The 23,890-nt window shown below is 36.6% G+C and overlaps 1 protein-coding gene across 3 annotated transcripts in view; it reads left to right on the top strand.

The window, feature by feature from the left end:
* slc38a5a (solute carrier family 38 member 5a) overlaps nt 1-23,890 on the top strand; it is a 94,548-nt gene that overhangs the window by 27,398 nt on the left and 43,260 nt on the right. The window contains exon 1 of one of the 3 annotated variants that reach the window (XM_039775562.1): nt 15,482-15,502. The exons of the other annotated variants lie outside the window; for them this stretch is intronic. The gene's annotated coding sequence lies outside the window, so the exon portion shown is untranslated. Of the gene's footprint in view, nt 1-15,481; nt 15,503-23,890 lie in introns of those variants that run through there. 3 annotated transcript variants of the gene reach the window in all.

Genomic DNA, 23,890 nt, shown 5'->3' with positions numbered 1-23,890 from the left:
ATGACGTTGTCCAGCCGTGACTCTCGGCCATATCACATCCTTGTCTTAGTTTCAGATTTCTGTGTTGGTTGAGCAGTGTGTACACAACAAAGTTGTATGTTTTTTCAGGATGCGTAGAAACCTTAATTCTGAGCAAAACCAGGCTTCTTAAAAAAAGTTTAAAATCAAATTCACGATATTATCATAGTGGTGATACTGTGGTATGTTTTTTTTTCTTACTGCTACATCGGGCTTTCACATGCTAATAAAACATGTTTTTTTACCTCACTTTTTATTTGAGCTTCATATACTACTTACGTTTAACTTACTATTTACCAGACAGAGTATCTTAGAGACTAAAACGAAATACATTAATTCATAACGAGGCATATTTTATGCCCACTTGTGACTCACTGTATTACCCTGTGCCAGCGCTCCAGCTGTAGTGCACCAATTAGACTACAGAATAGCCTGGTGGTTATAAAGGAATTTGTTAATGGTATTCATTTTAGGCAAATGTTTTTGAAAAAAAATTTTTTTCTGTCTGTTTAGTACCCCACAATGCTGTTTTTTTTTTGTGATTTTCATGTCAATTTATTCTTTGCCTCTGTTGTATTTCTTTGTATTTAAAGTAGACAGGGGTGGTGATGTGCCATCCTTTCTCTATACTGTGCCTTTCCCTACGATTAACACATTTTTCTGAGCTCAATTTCTCCGCACCTCATGCCACTTGGAGCTGTGCGAAACTATATATTGCTTGCATTTGGCTCACGTGCCCCATTATGAAGATTTCCATTTCCTCGCCACATCAGAACGTTTATTTTATTAAAAGACGATTTCTATAAATCGTTCCCTTTGATTATGAATTTTCTACAGTATTATTTGTAAATTCGAATCATATTCTTGATCTTCGCATTATATTGGTCTGTTGGTAAGCAGTGAAATAGTTTAGATTTGTGTATGAAAAATGAGCCTCTGAAGGCAGAGCACACTCACACTGTATTGTTAATTAGCCTTTGAGTTCACAAGTTTCTTTTCTGCCCCCTGTAATCCTTCTGTTTCCCCTCCCTCCAAAGGCGCTAGCATATTTGTCCCTGAGAAACGCAGAGATTTACACAGTTGGAGCTGAGTTTACCTTTCCAGGTGACAGGGCTTTACAGTCTTTACCTACTAATGCTGGTTTTATATTTTAAAAATAAACTCAGTCAGAATTTTGACTTTTTACATAATTTTCTCAGACTATATAACAGACACAGATATGGAGTTAGAGAATTTCCTTGTCAGCACACAAAACTCATTTGGACGCAAAAGGTTTACTAAGCAGGTTCAGTGTTTGCAGGAATGGATGCAATATGCATAGATATAGAAATGGTAAGTGAAGTGATGTTTCTTTAAAAGTAATTAAAGTCCATGAGTCCAAAATAAAACGATTTGATTAATGTTAACATGTCTTTCTGGTTATGCTATTAAAAAAATAAAGTTATTTAAGGTTCAGAATATGTAAGTGAATATGCCAAAATACTAAAAATGACAAGAATTGCTTTTAAAGCCTAACCTAAAGGCAGGACTCACTACCTCAAGCGGGTCTCATAGTTTCCATTGCATGCATTCCATATATCTGTTTCTGTCATTCTTTATTATAGTAGAACACACCTGTGATTATTGATCATATCACACAGCTGTAATAATGGACAAGGGCGCCTTCTACTTTCTCAGAAGTCCATCATTATACACTAGTTAACTTTTTCAGATGCTCTTAGTCTTTTTTACATACCTCTGCTGGTGTCTCATGGTGTATTTTATTATACAACTAATATATTTTGCAGTATCCATCCAGTACAGTATATTTGACACTGCTGTAATTACATTGCTTATACTTTCAATATTCCCTGAAGTAACTGAATTTTTAATTACTAACGCATCTGGTTGTTAACTGGACATGCAATTCACCCTTTGTTTTTTTACAAGAAAATTTCAAAATCAAGCATTTATCTTTTTAATTGTACCCATTCATATGCTTTATTCACACCTTCAATGACTGCAGGAGCCATAACCCAAAAAAGGCAGTATCCCCATGAACAATGTGAATGTTCAATGCAAGGCATACTGTACATACCCACATATAACATACTAAGCAACTGGGTGTCTCCAGTCAAGCTAATTGCATCTTTTTGGACTGTGTGGAAACTCATGAAAATTGTGCAGTCTAGCCCCAGGACGCTTTCTAATGTCAATAGTTATTCTTCTCACTCCCATGCAAATGATGTAAATTTCTTGCAAACAGTATGTCTGTATATTCTTGTGTTTCTTGGGGACAAAAGTACATACATCTGTGGATATTTCTTGTTATAGTTATGTCAGACTATACATGTAGATAGAACTCAAAAATAAGCAAAGTGTGGCTGCTTGCAGAAGCCTGCTTGTGTTGAGAACATAATAGTATAAGCAAGGTGTGTCTGCTTGGCTGTATAGGACGTTATGAATCACAAGATGCAATGCCTAGGGCACTTCTAGAGAAAATGTGCTGTTCCACCCCTCTGCTTAGCCAATCACCCATGCTTCCCTAGCCTGTCTGTTTACATTTTAGGCGTACCTAGCCAGCTTGTGTTGAGAATGCGTCATGTACTCAGGTATAATGCTTTTAAATTACATGGCTACGTGCTACTAACTTGGCGGGTCTCATGAAGAAAAGGACTTGCCTATGTGGTTATACAAACAAGCAATGGAAACATAACTGAGCAGAATAAAATATAACTATCAAACAAAAAAGTACGTTTATTTTAATCTGGTAATATATTTGATTTGACCAATGAGAAAAAAATATAGGCCTTTAGCTTTATTTTATATAGCCCCGTTCACAGTAGCCTTTGTTATTAAGAATTTTACAAAGTAATTGATAAACCAAATGTGATGGGAGAGCAGATCTTATAGAAGCTTGCAAAAACATCTAAATGGAAAGGCTGTAGAATAGGAAAATGGAAAACAGGAAAAGTGAACTGAAATATAAGATAAAGCATGTATTGTTAGCCAAATGGGTATAAAGCAAGGGAATGGGAAAATAGGAAAGACTTGTTTTGTAAGGTGTTGCTAGAATGTCTGCCATAAGAGCTAACAAAATGTACAGTACAGTGTAAACAGCAGTTTTGTTAGGAACATTTTTTTCCCTCATCCAATAAAAATAAATTGATAAAATGGTTGGGGTGTAGCGCATGTTACTTTCCTACTTGATCAATAAGGGTTCTCTTTAGCAATATCTTACCTGTAGATTCGAAATGCACCAAGGATTAGTCTAGCTCTGACACACAAGCTTGACACTCAGCTTGGTTTCCATGCTTTTACACAGTCAAGAAATGTCAGTTTGGTAAAAGTGAACAATATTTACTGATGATTTTAAGCATGATGATATAAATGGCAGGTGTAGGCAGACATGGGCTAATCACACAGACAAATGACAAGGCTGTGGGAAAGTAAAAAGTAAACCAGGGTGTTTCCATTCCCTAGCCATGTGTTGGAGTTGGACAGCACCTTGGAAAATATTGCATAGAGCAAGGTCATTGGCTTTAAGAAAAGCTCAATGTATACCCTGTATTTGCTTAAGTTATAAAGCAGGGTTTGTCGAACTCTGGGCCAGGAGGGCCGCATTGGCTACAGGTTTTCATTATAACCCTTTTCCTAATCAGTCACTAGTTTTCACTGCTAATTAACATCTTTTTCATTCATTTTAACTGCTCTGTTTTTAAGAATTCAGTCCTCTGAATGTATTCCGTTCTTCATTAAATGACAGCCAAACAGAAATGAGATGTGAAACAAGCCAAACGATAACCAGTTAAACTGGGATTTCAAACTCCAACCAGTTTCACTCCAACCAATCTCTTAATGAGAAGCCGGTTTTTGCTGTTAGTTGAACCTGTTATTTAATTCCGTGGCTTGTTGCTGCTCTCATTCTGCCACAGCAAACATTTCCAAAACTGTTGATTTTTTCTGTTTTTCTAAGAACAAAGTCAAAATGTTTTGGTGACCTGAGAGATCAGCCTTACTGATACCATCACCTTTCTTTATTTTGAGATTTTGTGTGCTGGGCACAGGTGAACTGGTCATGTGGCAGCTTGTTTTGTGTCTTATTATTGTTTGGCTACTAGTTAAGGAAAAAGAGACAAATAAGGGGCCTGAGTCAAGTTAATTAAAACTAAGGCAAAAGAAGTTAATTAGCAGCAAAAACTGATCACTAATGAAGCAAATGGTTAGAAAGAAAACCTGCAGCCACTACAGCCCTCCAGGACTGGAGTTCGACACCCATGTTATAAAGTGTTGCAAGTATAGAATCCAGATTGGTTGGACTAAAATTCCTTTTCCTAATATGTTCTGTTTGTTTCTGCATGTATGGTGTGTTACCATTATATCAAAAAACGTTGCACCCAGAAGGAATTTTTCAACAATAAAAACATGTAGTTCAGGTTCTACTTCAAGTTTAGGTTTGTCACATGTAGGGAGTACAATGAAATTCTTACTTGCATGTTTCACCAACAGGCAACATGTCTCCACTCTCTAAGTGCCATGTTGGTCTAGCATTACTAGTCAAATGTGGACCCTGCCTTCAAATCTCTGACAGTATTTTACTTAGGGCCTATTTCTGCCCCTCACTGAATGATGCCTGGACTTGCCCCGTTCCCTGGAGAACCTTAATTGGGTTTGGAATGTATGAGTTCCAGTAGTTACACTGGTTGTTGTTGTAAAAAAAAGATATGGTTGACAGAGCTAGACATGAAGGTCATTACCATCAGGAAATACCAAAATGGCTGTTCATACAAACTGCTTTGCATTTTGTTGTGAATGCTGTCTTGTAATATATTCAGCCCATTATTGTTCACATGGTGATGGTGTGGGTTGGCTCCATGCTACCACACCTGTTTGGGAGCCTCTTGAACCTGTTGCCATCGATGCCATAAAAGAGATGAGCAGGGCAGTTGAGCACATATAAGGTCAAACAAGGGGTAGGTGCAAAAGTGAATCAGTGCTTTTATTAAAGTCAATAAAAAAATAGTGTCCAAAGTCAAATAGTGCAATGCTCAAAAATGAACATCCTTAAATTAATCTATAAAAATTGTGTGAAAGTCCACAAGCTAAAATCTAGCTTTCAAACATGAGTAAATCTAACACAGACATTGGTTCCTTAATGTTCCATCAGACAAGCCCAGCACCACTCCATCTTTGTCTCCCAGGCTCACCCATTGCTCAGTCAGCTAGCAGGGACACCAGGAGCTGTGGTCCATACCACTTGACCCCTGTCTTAGGTGCCCTCAAGCGGTGCTTGCCAAACTGCTTAGGGTTGGTTATCCTCCCATCATCCTTCACATTCCCTTGTCATACCTCGAATCTCTGGGGCAGGACTTCACCTCATTCAAACCAACTCTACTAATACAAATCAGTGCGGACGAAGTGCCCCTGGAGCACCTTTCCTCCGCTCCTCCATGTGCCGAACAACCAAGCTGCCTTACCCACACTAACTGGTTGGCTGGCTTGTCTTGCCTCTCCACCCAATGCTCTGCTGTCATAGCTGTTTCTGCTCTGCCTTTTCTTTCTCAGTTTCTCCCATTCCGTCCCATGCAGGCTATTCTATCCAGCAAGTTTATTTAGGTGCAAGTGTGACAAGCCACTCCTTCTAAGGAGCAATTAAGGTGCCCAACTTATCTGCCTACCTCTGCACATCTGTGCAGCTTGGCCGGCCAGGTACCCCAATTAACTGCGGAGTGAATTGTGTCTGCACACACCCACACCCATTTGAAGCCCTGCATGCAATTATTTATTTAAAAAGTTGTGCAGCAGACTCTAAAGTAGGTGTCACACACAGTTGGAAGTTCCTAAGAAATGGCTGCTTATTTTAAAATGTTAACTGGCAAGCCTGTCATAAAAAGCAATGGGAGATGTTTGGCTATTGTAGTCAATTGTGCCCCACCCTTTGACCTTTTGCTATAGAAGTGTTGCTTTTGTCTTCCTTATTTACAAATGTGAGGCAGTGACTTTTGGTCTAAAGGGAAAAGCAAGACTCATGGTTGCTGTTGACTAGATACAAGCCCACAGTACTACAGGCTGCTTGAGTCCAATATTAGTACAGGCACAGTCTACGATAGTGAGTGGTTAATGACCATAGATGATATGAATGTTTTTTTCATCCAGGAAGCCATTGAACACTCTGAAACATTACTTGGTGATCCACTGACAGCATCATATCTCATTATTTGGAGAAAACTGTTTATTTAGGCATTGTGAAAATCTAATGCATGGATAGTAAGTAGATCTAAAGTGTTGTTAGTGTTGGTCTTTCATACCTGTCCTTATGAATATGGGAGCAAACATTGCCATCAGTATCATCCCATTATTACATCCTTATAGCCAATGTGTGTCAAGAACAGTTTGTTTGACCATGTAAACTTGTAAAGATCTATCCTTTTGGCAACAATCAAATTCTAAATTGTTTGTGAATTATAAACATGGTCACAGTTTCCCATAGTTTTCATTATAGCAATGCATCTGTATTGAATACCTTATATCTGATCAAATAAAGTTATTATCAGTCAATTCTGGGAGACATGTAATAAAGTAGAAGAAAAAATCTATCCAGAATCACAGTGGATTTAAGGGTCTTTGGTGAAAAACAGTGCAGAATACTCATGAACAAATTGTCCAAAATGTACCAATGCTACATTCTCATACCTCGGGATTCACTCCGTCCTTTCTAATACCACCAATTACTACACTGTTACCAGAGATTAGATCTGCTTTAATTATTTTTGTATTCAAACAGGATCTTGTCACTGACTCAACACTATTTATTGAGTGGCTTCAGTAATTTCAAGCTTTGCTAATTACAGTTTGATGCACACCTTTCCATAGCACTTTAAAGATTTTTATTTCAAGTAGGAAGCACCTAAAGTGTTCATCATCTTCAGAATCTTTGTCTGAATCTTCTGTGATTTAATATCATTGCAGCTGTCTATGAGAGTAAACACAAAAAATCCCATTGTTTAAACCACCAGCTTCCCAAAACTAAAGGAAAATAAATGGGTCAATTTATAACTACTATACTGTATTCCTTCACCATTAGCAGGTCACAACTGTAATGCACTAAGTGGAAAAAGGAACACGTGACATGAATTTCCAGGGCAGATTCCTACCAATCCGGCTTTGTGAGTGCTAAGACATAGCTGATTAATGACATGTGACAAGGATGTATGTGTTTGTGTGTGTGTTTATGCATGTCCATAAATGTGACTGTGTGTGTGAATGCAGTTTATCATTCTAATAGAAGTACATTCGGACATAATGTCTTCTCTAAGATAGAACAAAAAAAGTACAGACATTGGGTCGGTACTTTAAATATGTAATTTGAGATTTTTGGAGGAACTTAAAGTGCAAGACAGATTAATGCTTATTACCATTTGTGGAGGTTTCTTTGAAACAGTGTTGAGAATCCTATATAAAAAAAAAAAATAACAGTAAGTAAGTAGACCTAACACATACCAGTATATCAGTAATATGTCTGTTGTTTTGGGGGTAAGATTAAGCTCCAGTTTAATTAGTTGTTTAAACTAATATTTAACTCACTTGCTTGTCCAGTAAAAGAACAAGGCATTAAATACAATACATAGGAGATTCAAAAGTACTTGTGTGTGACTAAATACATGTTTAGAAATATATTAGCTATTAAAAACATAATTCCTTTTTTAAGTGGATAATTACAGGTGAAAGATAACGGGTATTTAAGTTGTGGACTTGGCCCGGACACAGACAGGCGGACATGTTGTTTCTCAACCACCACACGTTTATTTACAATTATTTACAATTATTTCAACGGTCACACAGACCCAAATACAGTAATGGTCACTAAGACCCAGTTCAGTGCACAATACGCCTCCTCCCGACTCCAGCCTCGAATGAATGGAGACGGCCCCTTTTATACAGTTCCCGGATGAGCGCCAGGTGTTCCCGGCATTCCTCCCTTGGCCACGCCCCAGCGTGGCGGAAGTGCCGGCTGTCCTCCCGGCAGCTCTCTGGGTGTCTTCCAAAATCTTCCCCCCAGCACTTCCTGGTGTGGCGGAAGTGCTGGGGCAACAGGTCCCCAAGGCATTGGGGCGCCTCCTGGCGGTGACCACGGGCCCCTACAGGGTAGGGCTTCCATGCCCTCAACCCGTGGCCCCTAGAGCAACCAGGAAGGCGGCCCCCACGTGATCCAGAGTGGGCTTTGACCCTCTTCCGGACGCCGTGATCCAGGGTGGGCTTTGACCCTCTTCCGGTCCCTCACGGCTTCCCGGCCGTGTCATTACCCCTTGGCATCCCTGACAAAGTAAAGGATCAAACTAGATGTTGCCAGCAATAGTGAAACAGAGCTGCTTCACTGTTCTTTTATCTGTAGAGCTAGAAGGGAAAAGTTGCTTCATTTACTGATTCAAAGTGACCTAAAGAAGGTGGCAATGAAAGATATTGGCTACAGCTTGACCCCCTATGATGCAAATTAGCAGATACAGTGAAATGGTGAAATGTAATGTTGTGCCCTGTTGAAAAGATTTAATTCTAGTCATTTGGTGACCAAAGACACAGAAATGCTGAAAGGTACGGTTTACTGATCAGGTAACTTGGGAGATTTTATTGGTTCAGTTTAGTGGTCAAGAATACAGAAACTATGACTAATGTTTTAAGAATAAAAAACTGGGAAACGGGGGCCTAGTGTTCCAGTGGTTCAATCTAGAGGACCAACAGACAGGCTGAATCCTGAGTGTTTTGGATTGTTGAAATAGAATTCAGAATAAAGATCAAGAAGCCGGTAAGTGTAGCTAGAACTTTATGACATGAGCTTCAGTAAAAGTCTGGGAATAGAGAGGTTTTGTGCTTCCTAGTGGCAGACCTGGAAATTTTATTAGCAGTGCTTAGTGGTCATATGTGCAGTGTAAGCTTTCATGATAGATTGTGGGCAATGTGCTATTTCTGTACTAACATCAGTAAACTGAGAGTCTGGATGCTTTTCTGTTAGTCATTGTAGCATTATAGCTCCACCTAATGCTGTGCAACGTGGCATAACGCATGCGGTCAGTCATGTCAGTACATGAGTACATGCTGTACTACATTATCTGTGGTGTATTAAAAAGAAAGCAAGGTCATAGTTTCTTTTTAATTGCAATCAAAGCTCCAAACATTGTTATTAGTAGCATTACAAATTCATGAACTAAATGAGCCTGACATGTTGGAAGCAAAGGGTTGAGGAGGAGACTAAAGCTGCAGTTAATCAGCCTGCCTGACTACAAAGGTCTAAAGAGTTCCTTAAATAAGAGAGCAGCTTCTCTTGGCTCATTTCGTTTTGTGGGTGTCTTCATTTTTTTCTTCAAAATTCTATTTCAAGTGGCAATACTGTACTTGCCAAGTGGAAAATTACTACTGCTCTGAATGCATTTCTGCTAAACTGAGACACAGAGAGAGAGAGAGAGGAAGGGGGAGAGAGGGGGAGAGATAATTCAACCGCCTTGTGGAAGTGTGAAGCAACCACCTTACATAGCACTCTTACTTCAAGTAATTTCTGTCACAGAAAATATTTTTTGGAAATACTTTCCATGCCTTTTACCCCAAATAAAGTAGCATAACATTGAATTCTCAGTCTTGCTTAATGAATATTTCAAGTTCAAGCTCAGATTTATTGTAAAGCTCCCCTCCTTAATTCTAATGCAGCGTTAAAGCTTTGAATGGAATCCAGTCTTTAATATGTTGCAATCTATTGCAGGGCTTACTTGTGCATCTAGTCACACTCACACATCCAAAGAGGTCAGTTTGGAATCTCCACCTAATATAAACTGCACATTTTTGGGTATGCAGGAGGGAAACCCATAAAAACACAGAAAGAACATGCAAACTCCACGTGGAATATGTCCTGGCATGGGTTTCAAAACCAGGATGCTAGATTTGTGAGGCAGGAGGGCTACATAGTGAACCACCATGTCAAAGCGCTAATATTACGTTGACAAATAATGATTTAGATAAACTAATATTTGCATTCAATCATTTTCACATCCTGTATATTCCGAAGGAACACTGTTGTGTTCTAGCTGCTTCAACTGCAAGTCTAAATTGACCCTTGATGTAGAGCCACCTACAAGTACAATAAATATAGTAATCTTAAATTAATTAAGTCTTTAAATAAGTCCAATTTGTTTTGACTTGCTCGGTCAATATTAGGAGACTTGTCACAGATCACAAAAGAATTTCTGTTCTTGGCTTTTCAGATTGTTTGACACATCCTGCAAAAAACTGTGCCTGTATGGGGGACTGTTAGTGAGGGAGGAAATCTATGTGAGTGTGCAAACAAAGATATCAATGTCTCTGAAAGTTCTCTAAAATGTAAAGCACTTTTCTAAGGAACCCAACGTGCCTGAACATTATAACATTCACTACTTTAGTCTTCATACCTGTCTTCATACCTTCATATACATATCTGTAGAGCCGATATGCCAAGGGATAAATGTCCTCAAAGTTTATTTATTGGGTATAGCTCAAGTAGATCTTGTTGCAGAGCTATTTTGTTGCAGAGCTAATTAGTTACATGTACAGGTATACATTGACGTACATCCTTTCTAGTAACATCCGATTATACATACATCTAAGATCTGTAGCGGCTATCTATCTTACATCTTCCTTAACATCCAATCCAACACCCCCCTAAAGACGAAGAGGATGATTGGAGTCTGATCAAGGTTAACACCTGGAGCTGATCAGGGTCTTTTCTTAAAGGTACAATAAACGTCCCTTTCAAGGAACATAAAAACAGCTGCTTATGTGTCAGATGGTGTGTCATCCTGCCACTCATCCTATGAAAATGATTATGAAAATATCTAAATAATTGAGTTAATTATTACATACACATTTTACTTTTTCATGTTTCACACACCAGTTTGTGAATTGCTATATTGTATTGTGATAGGGTTTGTCTCACCCAAGGCCTAATACTAATATTCAGCCCTACCTATTATGTTAGCACATTTATGTCAAAAAAAAGATTGGATTGCAATGTAGAAATTAAAAGCTGTGAATGAATGTATTGAATCTCCTTGTGGGAGGAACTATTTGCCAAAATGAAATGAGCAAATGATTTAAAAATCAATTATTTTTGTTTTTCAAACAGTAAAAACGTATACAGCATGAGTATTCTTGTATATGTACAGACTGCTTCAAGATGAACAGTCCACTGTGTTGGGTTATGGTTTCACTTTTGCTCCCAGGTTCTCTCTGGTTTTGATAAGGGGTGATTTGGTAATATGGTGTTCTCTATTTGCGTCCAGAATTTCTCAGAGCAACCTATATGCAGCACAGCTTGTTAAAAATGGTTTATTTTCTCGTGATAAATACTGCAATGATCCATTTGAACACACAGTGCAATTCATGGTGTTTTCCATATTAATCAGTCAATGAAGAAGTCTTTATTTTGTATAATGCTTTTCAACAATCACATGTGCTTTACAAACCTTCAAGGCTACAATTAAAAGTAACAAGTTTAAATACAAGATCATTCCAAAAATGTATGCCAGATATGTACTAAATAGCCATTCATTGATAGCTACAGAATGGTATTAAATTAAGATGCTGACTAACATGACAATACAATTTAACTGTTTTCAAACATGCATTTCGGAATGCTCAATGAAATGCTATTCAGACTTAACCCAATGTTATTTTCTAAATAAATAGTGTGGGTACCATAAAGAGAGAATAGAACCATGGGAATGTGTGTTCGTCCTTACCCCGTTGTCAGAATGACCGAAAATCACAATATGAAACAGTCAAGTGATAAACTAAACTTAGTCATCATTACATACACCACTGTCTTGCAGCAAAATACAAAATAGTAATTTTTACCATAAATGATTTAAAATGCAATTTAAATGAAATTTTCTAAGTAGTATTTAGACTGATGATTCTTTCTGTTTAGCACAGAATTTTTAAATTTGTCCATTTTCTGAACTTACTTTTCAAGGACATGATCATGAGGTAGAATATCAGAGCAGTACCAGCCATAAGGCAGAAGCACCAACTGTGGAAAGGACAGCAATCAGTTGTTGGTCATACTTTCAAACACTCCATGATTTTCTCATACCAAGCCAATTCAGAATTTCCACTGTAGAATGTATGTTTTTAGAATTTAGAAGGAAACCAAATGCCCCCAAAAAACACACAAGCATGGAGAGAATATGCAAACTACACACACATGGTGAACAAACAATGGGTCAAATTCTAGTCACTGCCACACAGAGGCTGCAGTACTAATGTTAGTCCTGCCCATAGCAATTCCATGCCACCAGAAACTGTTTGCTCAGATCTTGTAATTTTATGCATAGCAATATACAATTAAATGACAAGCTCTCACAATTTTAGTTCTCATATACTGTATAAGTGAAAGAATTTAGTCCTCATATACTGTATAAGTGAAAGAATTACGGTTTTATAGATAGAGATGGTTATCCCTTGTACAGTATATTTTACAAAAGATGTTAGCAAGAATTTCCAATAGGTTCTTGTGTAATCTCAATAATCCTATCAAGTACGGTAAAATTCAGATTTTTTTCTAAATCTCTTTGCTAACTCCCAAGAAGCATTCAACAATATTGTTTTCAGGTTCATTAAAGAAAAATAAACCGGTACTATGACCTATTCAAGAAGTAGTAAAAATTTATTGAGAAACCAACAAGGTGGCATAGTGCAATGAATAGTGTTGCTGCCTCACAGGTGCTTGGTCTGAATCATGAGGTCATTTGTATAGAGTTTGCACATTCTTCCAGTGTTTGTGTGGCTTTCTCCAGGAACTCAGATTTCCTTTCAGAGTTGTGCATGCTTGGTTAACAGGAAACACTAAATGGGTTCCATATGAATGAGTCTGAGTGTGCTTTAGTCTTGGTAACATACGCGTATATTGGTTCATAATCAATTTTTGAAAGCTTCCGTTTCAGTCTTTTTACAGTTTGCTTACTTCTTGTGAATAAATGAATGAGTTAATGAATGAATAAATGAAAGCAGATTATGTACACAGATTTCAATGTGCCATGGCTGTGCAATAATTCCAAATTCCATTTAATTGTGGAACTTATGATAAACTGTATGTAAAAGATACGTGGCTGGTGTGTGTATGTGTTACGCTATTAGTCAGAAGGTCTCTTACGTTGTTACAGATGTGCACATCCCTTGCAGTATACAGTAAGCCACATGTGAAAACAACAATCTTATTATTTAAAATTTATGTAAAATGTGAGTATAATAACTTCATACTAAAATTGAATAAATTAAAGATCCAGCTTTTAAATATTTTAAAAGTTTGTGTGAATATGATAGTAAATTAGACAAGCCTGTGACAGATCGCTATCGCTCCCTTGAAACCCTGTCCAAGACTCCAGACACCAGGAAAAAGTCCAAATGTTGACTTTATTAATTCTACACAGTGCACAAAACACCCTCTCCTCCACAATACTCATAAACAAACCAATAATAACTACAATAATACAATCCTCCACTACCAGATGCGTTGCCACCCTTCCACCCAGCTCAGCTCGCCGTCTGGGAGCTGCCACAGTCCTTTTATATTCCCTGACCCGGAAGTGTTCCAATCCCCAGTCCATGTGATCTTCTATCACTTCCGGGTCAGATCAAAAGTCCTTTTCTTCACCTCGGAAGTACGTCAACCCCCTTGTCCATGTGACTCGGACGTACTTCTGGAGCGTAGGGTAAATAAACACTGTTCCTCCCTGCAGCGTCTTCTAGTGGTCCCCATGGTATCCAGCAGGGCTGTGTATAAAAACTCCAATGTCCATGATGCCCTGCTGGTCTTCGGGGAACCTCCATACTGCAGGGAGGGCTCCACCTGGCGGCTTGTGGGTATTGGCCGGGATGAACAGCCGGCCATACACCACAAGCCATATTAGTAAATTCTTAGTATGCTATGTATGAAATACAGAGGAAAAAAATATTATTGCTACTATAAATAAGAAAGAATTAATAAATGTATGAAATGATTGATAACTAATAAGTAATTTAAAAGAAAAGCATACATCATTTAAACAAAAATTACAAAACGAATCCTTAACGCAAATAACTGAAGGATACAGGGTGTGAAATTACCAGCATAAATATTACAACTTTAATTATATAAAATAAATTATACCACCTAATTGCAATGATATCTCACTCACAATATAACCTGCCTTGTTTTACCTTTGAAATCACCAAAGTTTACCTTCTATCATTTTGCCTGGTTTTTCCATGTGCAGCTCTAGAAATTGTAGGTCATGCTGCTGAACTCTGGGTAGAAGCAAATGAAGTTTGTAATGAGAAAATCTTAGTAATATTGGAGAAAGTCCATTGAAAAGCTACAGCTACTCCCCTTACTCCAGGGTTACCGTGTACGTGTGCGCTGTGAGCTAAGATTAAATGAGGTGAATCTTTTACTCCTTAACAAACTGATGAGACTAAGGGGAAGCATGTTAAAGCATGTATAATTAAGAAAGGAGTAAAATGTAATTTCTAGGTTTTTACTTAAAATACTTTTTCCAATGGAAACACTACATTCTAAATTGATTTTTCGATGAATACATTTTGTACAAAAATTAGAGAATATTTATTTAACCAGAGAACTGTATGTTTATGGAACAAATTGCCTCCTGTAGACATACTATTGAAAAGTGTAAGATAGACACCTTCAGACCTTGACTTGACTGTTTCGGTGTATGTCAGGTGTATATAAACTGGCTAGTTGTGTTTGGCTAAATGGTGTAAAAATTATTTTGACACTGATATGTCGGTGTCTATGTCAATATTGTTGGTTGCCATTTATGTTTAATCAGTTTATACCTTGTTCTCTGTCTGTTTTAACAGATATATATTTATATATATGCCAGTTCTGTATATAGTAATTAGTATAATCTATACTTGTATTTTAACTGAGTGTTGTTCACAGGGCTGTGCATCTGATATATATATGTGATGAATCTAAACTTTTAAAAATATTGCTTATATCTGGCTGATGCCTTTATTCAAGGCAGCTTACAAAATCAGGATAAGGTACAATTGTTGGTATACAGTCTAAGGGAGTTTCAAGGATTACATAGTGTGATAGAAGCAAAAACCGAACTGGCCACATTGTGATTTAGACTAGTGCTTCTATCCCACACAACTGAATGAAAGTTGTCAACTAAAAAAAAAAAAAAGTGAAGTTTTAATTAAAGCAAATAATCCACCTCTTATAATAGTTGAATCTAATGAAACACACCTTGATAATTAGGCATCTTGTTAGTTTTACTGTTGTGATCAAATGTAAAAATATACAAATGTACTAAAATGTCTTTCTGCTCTTCCAAAACCAGGCACAAGCACAATCTGACAGAGATGATCAAGTGCTATAACTGTGCTGGCAGCGGTGGTGCCAAATGGGAAAAGGATGTCTTGGAAGCAACAGCTGTCTATGTACACACTGCATGGGTTGCATCAGATTTGCCACCAGCTGGTATTCGATTAAATGAGTTTATTTAATTTCTCACAGGAATGTCTAAAGGAAATGCTTTAATCACACTAAGTTGGTTTTACAAGAAATGGTGATTCACTGATAGGAGAAACTGAGTACATTCTTTTATGTTTTTTTTATGAGAGCATACTGCTCCATGGCTTTAAAATCAAAAAGTACAACATTAATTGGCCATTATAAACATTCACCTGGAAGTGCTGCTTTTCAGTGATCTAGGTTTAATGAAATTAACTTAACAGACACTGAGCTACAGGCAAATCATTCACATTAATCTATGACAAGAATTTCCCTAAACAAACAAGTATGGCCAAAGTTGAATGTAAAGCAGGATAGACCTGCCACACTTTGACCAATAAAATAGCTGTTTTAGTTCTACATTTGCTACAATTGCAGTTTATGATATTAGCAAGATTCTGAGTCTAAGTATCATTTCTTTTGTAGCAAAGTTATTTTTTTTAATTAATTTCGAATGTAGAGTGAAATGTTTATTGATTCATATGTATTGTCTATGTTGCTCAAACAGTATTTACAAAGTAACAAATAATGCTCTGTGCCATATTAAACAAATTAGAAACTGTACACATGGCATAACATTCAGTGCATTTGGGGACTCATCTTTTTTGATAGATGAAACATTTTTCTTAATTTTTAAAATTTTTTTATTACTTCTTCAAAGAGACAAATGCAAGATTTTCATTAATAAATACTTTTGTAATATTGAGTTATATCCAGAAGTAACAGTGATAACAGAAGTACATGATTTGTATTAGAAGAGTATATAAAATATTTGTTTTTAACAGCATTTTACATTATTATGAAGTTAGAAACCAAACCCAGATAGGCTTGAGGAGGCTGAAATAGTTTTCAGAGGCATGAGATTCTAACTCAAGCAATGTAAAAGTTGCATTTTTGTACTGCTGTTAGTTGTGGGATGTGGTGAGGTTATGGCTAATTGTAATTGATTATTTTCTTAAATGCTAAACTTTTTTAAGAAGAGCATGATGGAAAGTTTAACATTTTTGTTGAAGTTTCAGGCTAAAGCTGTGTTTCACTTAGTCAAAATATGGAACCAATGTAGAAGACACTTGAAAGTAAGAAATGCTGTTCTTTGCTGTTTCATTATGGAACAATTTTGTATTTCCAGATGGGCTAAGTGCAATTTTTTGTTTTTTTATAATTTTTTATAATTATGAAAGTCATTTAGTTGACCTGGTACAACATGAAGCAGTAGGAGAAGTGAGTTGATGTAGGAGAGGTTTGCACAAAAACTGCTGATGTTAAGGCATGTTCCTGGCCACATGCGCAACTCAGCTACCACTTCAATAACTTGATTTAGTGATCTGTTTTCCCATCAGGAGTGGTTATCAGACAGCTAAAAGAGGAAAATATATAAAGTGTACAAGTTGAACTGCCTCTCTTAAGGTAAATTTGAAACAGTAAATTGATACTCAGTAATGGAGGTTGGTAAAAACAAAGATGGCTTTGAAAATTCAGCAGTGCTTTGATATGAGAATTTTCAGATATTAATGTTTACAGTGCACTCTATTCAATACATCTCAATGAAATGTAAACTTTCCCAACAAATTTCCTTGAAGAATAAGTGTGGCATATGTAAACAAAATCAGTCCACTGGGACCGAGTAATTTCATGGAGTTAAACAGGTAGATATCACAATGACATGTAACGTCTTACCGTATTCAAGTTGCTCTTTTTAGGTACTCCATTTGTATTAGATTTAAGAAGCAATTCTAAAATGGTCTGATGTGTGATAGTCTGATGTCCAGTCCAGCACTGGTTTACACCTTGCACCCAATGAAGTTCTGGCTTCCAGTCACTCAGTGGTGGAAAACGCAAATTCAGAAAATGGGTAGATAGATATTAGATATTAATTTTATTTATTTACTCTTATTTTAAGTGTTTATTATATACAGAAAGGTGATACAATGTGCTAGGAAACATTGGAGGTGCAGTAAATAATGTTGCAGCCTAGCGGCTCTAGAAAACTGGATTTCAGTTTTAGCCTTGTAGCTCCTATCAAACCTTCACATCCCCTGGGTACTTCCACAACCCAAAGACATGAATGCTTGGTTAATTAATGACCATAAACCCCTGACCCTTACTTGGATTAAATCAGTTCGATAGTTAATGGAACAGTGGTGCATAATTTATAATTAATAGAATAATAGTGCATAATTTGTTGCACTGCGTTACTGATTACTTTTCTTAATATTGTACTTTATATGTGTTAGGTACATTTAATCACACAGGAGAGCTGCCCTCCCCCACATAAATCAGAGGAAGGAATCAGGGGTAAGGTGAAAACAGATATAAAACCTGCAGCTCTCAGTAGTATTCCATTCTTGAATTTATTTTTATACCTGGATATCTCATTCACATAACTCCAATGCTTATTCCAGCAACATTGAGTGTAAGGTGGGAGACAAACCTGGATAAGGCACTTGTCAAACACAGGCCACACTCACGCTGGGATGATTTAGAGTTGCCAGCTAACCTAACCTGTACATCAAAAGAATGAAATAAATAAAATGGGGAATTCAGTTCATGGAAAGTACCAAACCACAGAGTACAGTAAGAGAGAGAGAGAGGTTAGGAGCACACACTGATACAGCGCACTGCCGCACCCACCATATTACAAACCAACTCAGGATCACAGATTAGGACCCAAGTGCAACCATGCAATGGGTGACACCTCAGCACCACACCAGTTCAGATGGAATGGAACCAGTGTGAGGTTTCTTATGGTGGCTGGAGTGCCAATTCTGTCACCAACCACCAGGTCTTTCCCTGCAGTTGGAGGGCCTACATGCAGGGCTGGATGCAGGTTAACATCATACCTGGGACGGAGCAATTGCAGGTTAAGGGCCTTGCTCTAGGGCCCAATGAAGTAGAGTCACTTTTGGCGTTTACGGGATTCACGCCGGCAACCTTCCGACTGCCAGTACAAATCCCTAGCCTCAGAGCCACTACTCCGCCCACACAATTGGAAAACACGATTATTCATTTACATTTGCTTATGTAGCAAATACTTTTATCCAAAACACGGAAATAATGGTAAAAATATTGTGATATGGTAAAAGAAAGCAGTCCAATAACCAGAGAGCTTTCACCTATCCTCAGTACATAACGCTTGGGTAGTAAAAATTATTATTTGGTTTTTTTTTGTTTTTTTTTACTCAGTGATCTCAGGTTTTTCATTTCTGTTTGTGGTGCAATCTGCCATGACAAGGGGATGAAAATAGATTGATCCTTCATGGCTGGACTCCTGTATTAATTTTAAGGCTTTTTAACTGGAGTTTGATGTGACGTCTACAGTATTTGGTAAATCCATCCATTCATCCATTATCCAACCCGCTATATCCTAACTACAGGTTCATGGGGGGTGTTATGCTGGAGCCAATCCCAGCCAACACAGGGTGCAAGGCAGGAAACCCCGGGCAGGGTGCCAGCCCACCTCAGTATTTGGTAAATCAGATATCTTAAGTATTTCTCACTTCCTTTTGAATGAGTAATTTTTTGCTTTATGCTATCCTACAACACAATGCCACCATTAGTCAGGATAATTTATATAGCACAGTGATGGAAATTTTAAAGTATCCAGGTATTTGTTCCATGTTCCTTAAAAAGTAAAAATGACCTTCTGCTGATTGACCTCTGTGTGGTGGGTTCAATCTAAATATTAAAGACTTGTAATCCAAGGAATCTGAAGCATCTAACAGTTTTAACTGGTCCTGAGATATACAGTAGTTCTCTTTGTGTCCTTTGAACTTCACAATGCGTTCTTTTGTATTGCTGTTTTGAGTCTCAATGACACATAAAACAGAGAGAATCTCCAATCAGACTGTATTGCTGTTATATTTTACTATTAGATAGATAGATAGATACTTTATTAATCCCAAGGGGAAATTCACATAATCCAGCAGCAGTATACTTATACAAAGAAACAATATTAAATTAAATAATAATAATAAAAATGAAAATAAATGGAAAAAAAAAAAAGCAGACAATAACTTTAAGTAATGTTAGCATTTACTCCCCCGGGTGGAATTGAAGAGTCGCATAGTGTGGGGGAGGAACGATCTCCTCAGTCTGTCACTGAAGCTACTCCTCTGCCTGGCGATGACACTGTTCAGTGGATGCAGTGGATTATTCATGATTGACAGGAGTTTGCTTAATGCCCGTCGTTCTGCCACAGATGTTAAACTATTATTATTATTAGTAGTAATAGTAGTAGTAATGGCATGTCAGCACAGTGGTTACAACTACTGTGTCACATGTCCATTGTGGAGTTTGCACATTTTACATGTATTAGTGCAGTGCTTTTTTCATATGTTCTATTTTTTTCTCCCATGTGTTAGGTGTGATAACAGATTTCCATCTTTAAACTAGATTGGGTATGAGGTGTGGTGTGCTCTGTATGGCACGTTATCTGTAACTTACCCTGGAGTGGCTCCTGATGCTGCAGTGATTCACTTGGGATTTACACAACATGGAAATGGAATTAGCAATTTTGGAAAATAATATGAAATTTTCAGAAAATAATGCCATATTATTATTATTATTATTAAGAAAAAAATAAAGGCTATTCCACTACTGAATAAAGGAAGTTTGGAGACAGAACATATTGGTTGTATAGCCTTCATCAGGTGTATCAAACGTTGGAGACTCACACCTTTTCATTTTTCAGCATAACCATTATTTTATTTCTTCCTTTTGTGAATACAAGCTGGTTCTTCACAACACCGTGAATATTATTGTTTTTAATATTATTCTGTACTGTTATTATTGATGCTTTTTGTGATGTTATGCATTGCTTGCAGACAAACAAAAAAAGATCCCCAACAGCTTAGTAAATTATTGATGAAAACTACTTTGACTGGAAAACTATGCTCAGGTTCTCTTTTATTACAAAAAAAGTACTGATGATTATTGTAATGACATTTTATAACTGCAGTACGCCACTAGAGGTTTATTTTTATTCAATATTCAATAGGTAAGCTAAAGAGATAGTCAGAAGTCTTTTTAAGATTATTTTGCATTAAAACTATCTCATGTTTTACTTTTTAGCTGCAGTATTAAGGAGGTACAATAATAATAGCCCAAAGAGGGAAATACAAAGTTTATGTCTTTTACTAAAAATGGCAGAGTGAATGGATTAATAAAAAGTGCAATCCATCCGAAAACTAGCAGCAAACAGTCCAATCTGATAGGCGATGAGATTCCATGATACTTTTTCATGTTGTGTTTTTACCTGACTACCAAAATAAAAAAATACCTATACAATTTTATGGCAGCCTTCTGTGAGGTTGCTAAAACAACAACAGCAACATTTAAGTTACTATTGAAGAACTTACTGTTGGGAAAGGTCAGCATTTTATGTAGTGAGATAGAATTTAATGTGTTTCTTTATTTAGATTTGCAGATATATACATGTTTAGGATTGATTTCGGATACTTAAGGTGAACTAATTACAGACTGAAACATAACACAGCCCCAGACATAAGTAAGGGAGAGGGACTAAAGTTAAAGTGAGAGGTAGAGTTGGCAGGAGAAGTAGCCTAAAACACTACTGCACAAGGCCTGAAAGTTGTAGTCTGAACCTGGATCCACTATGTTTAATAAAAAGTGTACTTTTTGTACTTTAACAGAACCTATTTTGAATCAAATGCCAGGCCTTTTCCTGGAGTAAATGTTTTTGTTCTTTTCAATTGAAAATCACTGCCACAATACGTGATAAATCTATTGCAAGTTCATTATGTTTGCAAGTGTTTTTTATTACTATTAAATAGGGGTCATGCATGTAAGTATAGCACTTAGAATTTATTGTTGATACTTGTTTGTTTGGTTCTTTTCCCCTTTGTTCTGGTACATTGTATTAATCCCTGAAGGAAAATTGCATTTTTGTAATTGCTAGCACCATTTTTAAGGTTTTAACTTTTCAATTAATTTAAACTTTTTTTTTTGAGAAATTAACATTTTTGAGACATGAGCTTGAATACTGTCTGGACTCTTTGTTTATATTTCATTTAGTTTCTTTGAAACATTTAGTGATTTTATTAACATATTGTTTGTTATTATATTTGTTTGGTTTGTCATCACATTTGGCCTTTTATCAAACTGTTTATGCAAACTATTTTGAAGATATATTTCTCATGGTTGTTAATTAAACGTATCTGGCCTTCTATTTCTAAGTGATGTATTAGTGACAGCGAGTAATCCAATCAGGAAATGTAAGCAAGGTCCTAAAAGACTGCAGATCATTTTTATATCTGTGAATTATGATATTTTGCCATAGTTGCCAAAACACAAACAACTTCCAAATTATGCAGAAGGCTGACATGTCTTTTTGTTTATTTTTATTTACAAATTATGTTATACTGAGACATATTTGTGACAGTCCGGATAAAAGAAAATAAAACACGCTGGTCATAATGCTAAAATTGTTGTTTTAATGATGATTTTCTTTACCTTGAGGTGTACAGTATTACATTGGTGAACAGTGTTATAGTCATAAATGCAAAACAGCAATTGGCTATGATGTTACCACATATCACCAAAAGAATGCACCAAACCTTGGAAGAGTCACAAAAGACAAAAATGTTTTTTGTCTGCCAATGTATCTATTTTGTCTTTCAACACATTGTTCTGTTTTTTTTTATAATATTTTTTACTTCTTTGCTGGATTTATATTGTGTAATCACATTTAATATTTTGCTAGCACACTCCCATTTTTTTTACAATACCACAGAAATCATCACTCATGTTTTTTCTAGGTTGTAATGTAAACCTCACTTATTTTCGTATTACTTAAAAGTGCACCGATTTCTGTTAGTTTTTTACAAATAAATTGAAGTACCAATTAGAAATGCTTTTGTATGGTTGTATATGTGTTACATCTCATGTTCTAATATTTACTAAGTACGCTAAATACCTCTGTATTAATTTCAGTCCTCTGAAGTTGATTTTGTTTTGAAAATATTTTGTGTAACATTTTGAATACAGTAAGAAGTACAGTAGAGTAATCTTAGAGAATGGATTGGAGAGACTAATGTATTTAGAATGAACCTCTGCTTCATTAATAGGGCTTCATTAAACTGGCATCATTAGACTTTAAATGTTTAAAATAAGAATGCAATTCAGTCTCCTTTAACATTATTAGGTTAGGATGAGCTACTTAAACAAAACATTCAAATGAGCATATTAATACTAGTAATAAAACTGAATCACTTAAAAAAACTGACAGAAGATTTGCAAGTGTTTTGTTTAAATATGTCTGCAAGGTATGCTTCAGCAGTCACTACTGTGATAATGCCATTTCCTTGAAAGAGTAGTCCGTGATGTGGAGAACAAGAGGCTGGATATTAATTTCACAGTTGCCCTATTCCCGGCAGCTGCTTTGGTTTAAAATTAGACTTGGCAATCTCCAGTAGTGCCAAAAAGATTATTTAGCTATTTTCATTGGCTGTCTCTAAAAGATGAATATGAAAAGTACAGTAACAGCTAACAATTTTAAGAGTCCAAAATAAGACATCATTAGCTGTATAGGAAGTAATAATGTTAAAAAAGAAAATAAAATTTAAGCAAGACCGTAATGAACTAAGACTGGTTTTCCTCTTTGATGTCCGTTAAATCTTGGCAATAAATGTGTTGAATTTGCCATTGCATGGCAATAACAATTATTCCCTGAGTCATTAGTGGCCATTTTAGTGCTAATTGTCAGAATCTATTAGCAGGCCTCCTTTATTTTTAAAGAGATATGTTAAATTTCTTGCTTTCTTTCTTCAAGATGTGTACATTGTAGATGAGATTGTAAATCCCTGTAGGGATTCACGAGATACAGCGTAGGATGAGTTAAGCCTTGTGACTTTAGTCTGACTAGAATGGCATGCCCCAATCAAGCACTTGTCTTGTTAGGTATCTGGTGCTTGGAATGAGGAAAAAATAGCACGCAGAATCATAGCAACCCCCTTTGTATCTGAACAGTGCTTCACCTTAGCCTGTTTTTATGTCATTAGTTGAGTTTTTATATTCTAGCTGCATTTCTAGTTGTTAGCTCAGAATTATTAATGAATACAATTGATATCTTAATATTTACATCAGTTTGATCATTTACTATTCATTGTATTTGCTGGATGCGAAGAGATGCTTTATGGCTTTGGTTATGTATTTCTTTTTTATCTGTTAATTACTTAGTTTAAAATGAAATACCAGACTTGAAGGGTTTTGTGGGTGAAACAGCGGGAGCTGCTAGATAGTGTAGGGGATGCATGTGCCTGTCCTTAAGTTATACTTGTCTTCAGGTAGCAGCGATCTGGAGAAGGCACAGGTACATGGCAGTGGGGCAGATGTTTT

The sequence above is a fragment of the Polypterus senegalus genome, chromosome 13 (assembly GCF_016835505.1).
Source record: "Polypterus senegalus isolate Bchr_013 chromosome 13, ASM1683550v1, whole genome shotgun sequence".
NCBI classification, from domain to species: Eukaryota; Metazoa; Chordata; class Cladistia; order Polypteriformes; family Polypteridae; genus Polypterus; species Polypterus senegalus.
The sequence above is the reverse complement of the archived record's forward strand: the minus strand, read 5'-3'. Positions and strand labels throughout refer to the sequence as shown.